We start from the raw sequence: 6,000 nt of genomic DNA on the forward strand, positions 1-6,000 counted from the left end.
CTTGATTGATGGGGAGCAGGGAACGAGAGGGCAGGAAGCAGAGGGGCAGGGAGCGAAGGGAAGAGGCTGCAGGAAGCAAAGAGCAGGGAGAGCAGGAAGCGAAGGGCCCAGGGCGCCCTTAGGCAGCCGCATAAATAGGGAATTGGCACACAGGTCGCCCTGTGATTGGCTGCCACCAACAGCTGACACCAGACCGCATCAGGATAGGCTCAAGAATCTACATCCACCGTGCATGCGGGAAGCGGGCACGCGCAGCTCTCAAAGGAATAGCCAAATATGGAGTTGTTTATAACCAACAAGACAGGATGTCGGCGCCATCTTGTAATGGCGATCCTGTCCGGCTCACTACAGTTCCCCCTTATTGTTTGTAAGCAATGAGCGCAGGACTAACGTCATCCAATCAGACCCCCACCTCATGATGTGTTGGTCGATCGAGGATGGAAGATATTTTTCATGGACACACCTTCCCCTGTGCAATGGGTATTCGAGGAACCCCGGGGGTGCAAAGGCTGTGTCGCAGGAGCCTACAACCACACACCTTCCCAAGTGCAATGGATCGACAGATCTCATGGGGTGCAAAGGCTGTGCAGGAGGAACCTACATCCGCACACCTACCCAAGTGCAATGGATCAACAGATCTCATGGGGTGCAAAGGCTGTGCAGGATGGAAGCCCTAAGCGTCTCTTAGTGCTGACAACCATATCTGGGGGATGGAGCCACACTCCAGAGTAGCTAATGCCTGAGAGATTATAACTTTATCCCAATATAGCCTTTTCCCTATTGGTCTGGGCTCGAAGGCAGCAAACCAACCACAGGCACAACACATAGCCACCCAGGCAGCTTGCCAAAAACATGCCCACGCAACGGAAAGCACAGGGACCCTTTCTCTGTAATGTTGCGTGCTTCTCCTAAAAGGGCCACTTTAGACTTCCCACAGGACAGGGAACCCTGATTGCTTTTCGGGCTGGGGGGAGACTTAATTGGGGGAGGGGGAGGGAAATGGGAGGCAACAGCATTCACCACATATTTAGAATCTGAAAATAAATTGAAGGGTTCTGAAAATCTTTTAAAAACTTCCAGCACGGTCATACATTCCGTGACTTGTGGGGAATCAGGTCGAAAATCAAGCAAAATGGGATCCCTACCTTGAATTACTATGGCACCTTTGCCAGTTTTGGAGCCATCAGTAAAAACAGTCAAGGCCATATTAATGGGCTTTTTAAAGGTAACCTTAGGAAAATACACTAAGTTCCTTTCCACAAAATTTAATAGGGGATGTCTTGGATAATGATTATCAATAAGGTTAGGAAAAGCGCAAACCAAAACAGCCCATTCATTTACTGTAGCTGCCAATGTCTCCACCTGTCCCTTGGTATAGGGAATAATCAATTTATCTGGCATGGTTGCAAAAGTTGTTAAACAATGTTTTATCCCCAATACCGCTTGAGACCATTTACTTCAGCAGTGCTATGGATCATGTCGTGACTCTGGTCACGGAAAGAGAAACGTTCTCCTAGATGTGTATGATATGATTATTCCTTCTACCTTAAAGGGATGACAAACTCAGCATCATCAAACTAGAGAATCATCACCAACTCCAGAAGACAAGGCCTGATTTTGGAAAGTGTGATGGATAAACATTGATCCCAGCTCACCTTTTCCCTGTAAACAACCTGGCAGATGTGTATGTGCGGACCCAGAGTATGTCCTGTGAAGACGTTGTTTTCTAATGTCTAGATATTATTTGCCTGAACCGTCAGGAGGGCCCTTCTCTTCTGGGATGTCAATCCTGTCATGTTCACCCCGATGGAATGCAACAGCTGCATTCTGTCCAAAGCCCCTATACTCGCCCTGGGGAAAGGATGTCTTTGAGCCTGGAGAACCTTCACTGTGTGGTGATGAGGTAAGCCGACTTGTGTGTTCACTATGCTCTGGGCTTTCAGGACAACATCTCTTTTGGGATAACCTCTCATTGTTCTTTCTATAAGACAATATACAATTAATAGCCAAAAGTTATTTTTACTACTGTAAACATAATTCTATAACCACTCCCTCCCTTCCCCTCTTTGTCTTCCCCAAATCTGAAGAGCCTGTATCATGGCACTGCTTTCCATATTTTCTCATTTCTTAAATTACTAGAGTAAATGACCTTATCTTACATATTTGGGTGCCACACAAGCATGAGGACCTGAGTTCGATCCTCAGCACGGGTACAAAGCTGGGCATGTTTGTAGTCCCCGTGCTAGCAAGGCAGAGATAGGATCCCTGGGGCCCTCTGGTCAGCCATCCTAGCTGAATCTCTGAGCCCCAGGACAGCGAGAGACCCTGTTCCAAAACCGAAGCTGAACATCCTGAGGGACCACACCTGAGCTTCATCTCTGACCCCATGTGCACAACACACAAACCTAGCTTCCCAATATACACACTTACACTAACAGAAGTTAAACAGCTGTTACTTACAGAAATATCTCATTTCCTCGGTAATATCATGCTTGATATCAGACACATCAACAATTGCTAGGAAGGAGTCGAAGCATAGGCCTTCCTCTCCTTCTTTTATATATGGCTTATATGAAAAAAATAATGATTTCCAATCACCGCAGAAAGCATTTCAAGACAGGTGATGAAATCCTACAACAGTCACACAAATATCAGACATCTTTGGGCTTCGATATAATTTTTCAAATTGCTAACTTTTCAAAGTTAGAGTGTCAATAACTTTGAAACAGAATCCTGATTATATTCCTTTTCAACATTTTTCCCCACTTCATAACATGACAAGCAAGATTTGCATCTCTTTTGCTTTCCCTCACTCAAGAATTTCTCAATGCATTACAGAAGCACTGAAAGGAACCATGCAGACATAAGCAGACCAAGAATAAAATCAGTACCCATCAGTCCCTATGGGCCGTTTCTCTCGGGTTCTCGCTCCTCACTACACAGTAAGCTAACAGTCTTGCCCACTGTTTGCACATTGAGAGGTTCTGGGCATCACTGCATTAAATAGCTTAAACAGTAACACCCCCTGAGTTCAGAGACAGCCCTACTTACTTGCAGGCCTATGGCCGTAGCTTCAGGACTTTGCCATTCCTTCGTGTCTCTGAAATTTTTCCAACTTTTAGCAACACAGTTATAATTGCTGCTTGCCTGGATGTCAAGAAGAGGTAAATGTCAAATCTAAATCATAAAATGACCAGCTGTTTTATGCAATTAGGGGCTAGGGAGGTGGCTCGGTGGGCAAATCACTTGTTGTACAAGAGTGAGGAAGGTCCTAAGTGAGAAGCACAGAACCCAGGTAAGGCTGGCATGTAGCAAACCAGCGTTCCTGAGGGGAGCTGAGAGGTGGGACACAGTCCGGGGAAGACCGCAGGCCAGCAAGCCTTGTGTGTGTACAATGAACAATTAAGAGACCCTCACCTCAATGCAAGACACGGACACCCAAAGCTCCTCATCTCCACATGCACACATGACATGGGCATGTTCCCACTCACAATAAACATATACATAACATATACACAAAAAGATTAAAATACGCAACCACAAACAGTTAAGGCCTCAGTGTATCCTAGGACTCCGAACTATCCTGCCTTCAGGACATACTCCCAAACAAACTGTGTTTACATTAAATTATATGCATCTTGCCTTACAAATGTATTAGTTTCATAAGATGAATTTCATTATGTATTCTCAGAACTTCAGCATTTGATTTACATATCGTTTTTGTTGTTGTTTTGAAACCAGGTACAAATAATTAGATTCTGCATTCTAACAGTGTGTTTACATGTGCCTACTAGGACTTTATTTTATTATTTTTATTTCTTTATTTAGATACAGGGTCTTTCTATGTAACCCTGGTTGTTCTAGAACTTGCTATGTTGACCAACCTGGCCTTGGCCTTGAACACGAGATCTGGCTACCTCTGCCTCCCAAGTGCTGAGACTAAAGGCACGTGCCATCACACCTGGATAATTACCAGGATTAAAAAATGACTATTTATTTTCGGCCGTGTATGTGAGATCAGAGGACAACCCGCTGGCGCCATTTCTTTCCCTCTACCATGGGCTCTTGGGTGGAACTCCCCCCATCAGGCTTGGCAACGGCAAGCCTCTCTTCCTGCTGACCCACGCCATGGATCTACTGCTCTGTCTTATTCCCCCTCTCTTTATGATTAGTGAGTGTGGCAGGGTCTCTGAGGGCAGCTGTGTTCTCTACTTCTGCTTTTACAGTCCAGTTTATGGCATTTTCTTAGGGCAGAGAGAGCAGACAAAACAAGACGAGTATCTGCAGCTGAAGCGGTTCTGAGGTCTAGACTTGCATATCCAGTGCAGTATGACAGGCTCACCTGCACACCCTCCATTAGACCCCGATCAGAACTTGAGGGATTGACTTGGGGTGTTGGCAGTTTACACTGCAGATCAGAATTGGTCTGAAAGGTTAGAGGCTTTGAAACTGCAGCTCACAACTAAGAGAAGTCTTAAGCAGAAATGGTACACATTTCACTCACCTTCCTATACTATATTCCAAGGACTACTAAATGAGGAAGTTATGTTTATATTAAGATTGCTATACCCAAATTTGGACAACAAATTTCAAATAACCTAAAAACTTAACAAATGAGAAATATTTAATGTCATATTTTAATAGCCTGAACTAGCTATATGGACTATAAGAGAAGCCAAAAAAAGTTTAGTGAACAAAAGCACCCTACAAATATGGCTAGACACATTGTTTAACTAAAATATTTTCCACAATCAAAGGTGGGGTCATCTACATGGTATGTCATAACTCTTCCAAAATAAGTGTTTCTCAATAAAAGTACTTTCTGGTTATTAATTAACTAGTCTATAATTCTAAGTTCCCTTTATACATATATTATGGCTATGTTAGGTACCCAGCTTCCAATGCTTTACTAATGTCACAGCGTGACATCAACACGTAATGAAGGGTGGGTCAGAGAGATGGCTGCGCTAAGGTGCTGGCCTCCAACACTGCACTGATCCCTTGCGCTCCGCCCTCACTCAGCACTCAAGAAGGAAGGAGAGAACCAACTCCCCCAACTTGTCTATCCTTTGACCTCCACAACCGGGCCATCCCACAAATATGCCAGCAAATACATTTAAGAAAAGAAAGAAATGAAGGAAGAAAGGAAGGGAGGGAGAATGAGAGGGAGGGAGGGAGGGAGGGAGGGAGGGAGGGAGGGAGGGAGGGAGGGAGGAAGGAAGGAAGGAAGAAGAAATGAATACACAGGAACTTTAGTAAAACTTTTCCCTTGACTGAGAAAGAAAGAAGAAAGAAAGAAAGAAAGAAAGAAAGAAAGAAAGAAAGAAAGAAAGAAAGAAAGAAGAAATGAATAGACAAGGAACTTTAGTAAAACTTCCCCCTTACTGAGGAGTAACTTCAAGTCTGGGAATGTCGCTCAGATGCTTGCTTGCCTCAAATGCACACAGTTCTGGGTTTCCATCCCCAGCGTTCAATAATCAGAAGTGCTGAGAATGTGCTTGGAGGATTACTCTAGGCTACAAGGCAAATTCCAAAGAGCATGGTCTACATGAGACTTTATCCCATTAAAGAAAGAAACAAAAGACGTAACTTCAAACATAAAAACAATTAGCAAGTCAAACTAAAGGGAATCCTTTCGTTTCAGGAAGAGCTTCTAAAATCCAGAATGTAGCTCTCAAGGTAGTTTATTTTATCTGGTTAAGATCAATATCTGCACAGCAGTTCTGATTTCAAGAAGAGTTCTCTGGGAATTGATGGGTATCGGCAAAGCATTCTCAGCAGCAACATTGACTATTTTCTCCACCCGGTCCCACCTCCAGTTGTAGTGGCAAAATGAAATCAGACGGGTCCGTGTGTTCAAAGACGAAATCTTTTTCAGACCTCAAGCATGAGAGCGCAGACAAAGGGATTCTGCCAAGTGTAGGAAAGGGTAGAGGTGCTGGACCCTCCTACCTTTAGTTTTTGAAGTTCCCAAACACCGAAGGGAACCAAGACGAGGAT

This window comes from Microtus pennsylvanicus, chromosome 6, assembly GCF_037038515.1.
Source record: "Microtus pennsylvanicus isolate mMicPen1 chromosome 6, mMicPen1.hap1, whole genome shotgun sequence".
Taxonomy (NCBI): domain Eukaryota; kingdom Metazoa; phylum Chordata; class Mammalia; order Rodentia; family Cricetidae; genus Microtus; species Microtus pennsylvanicus.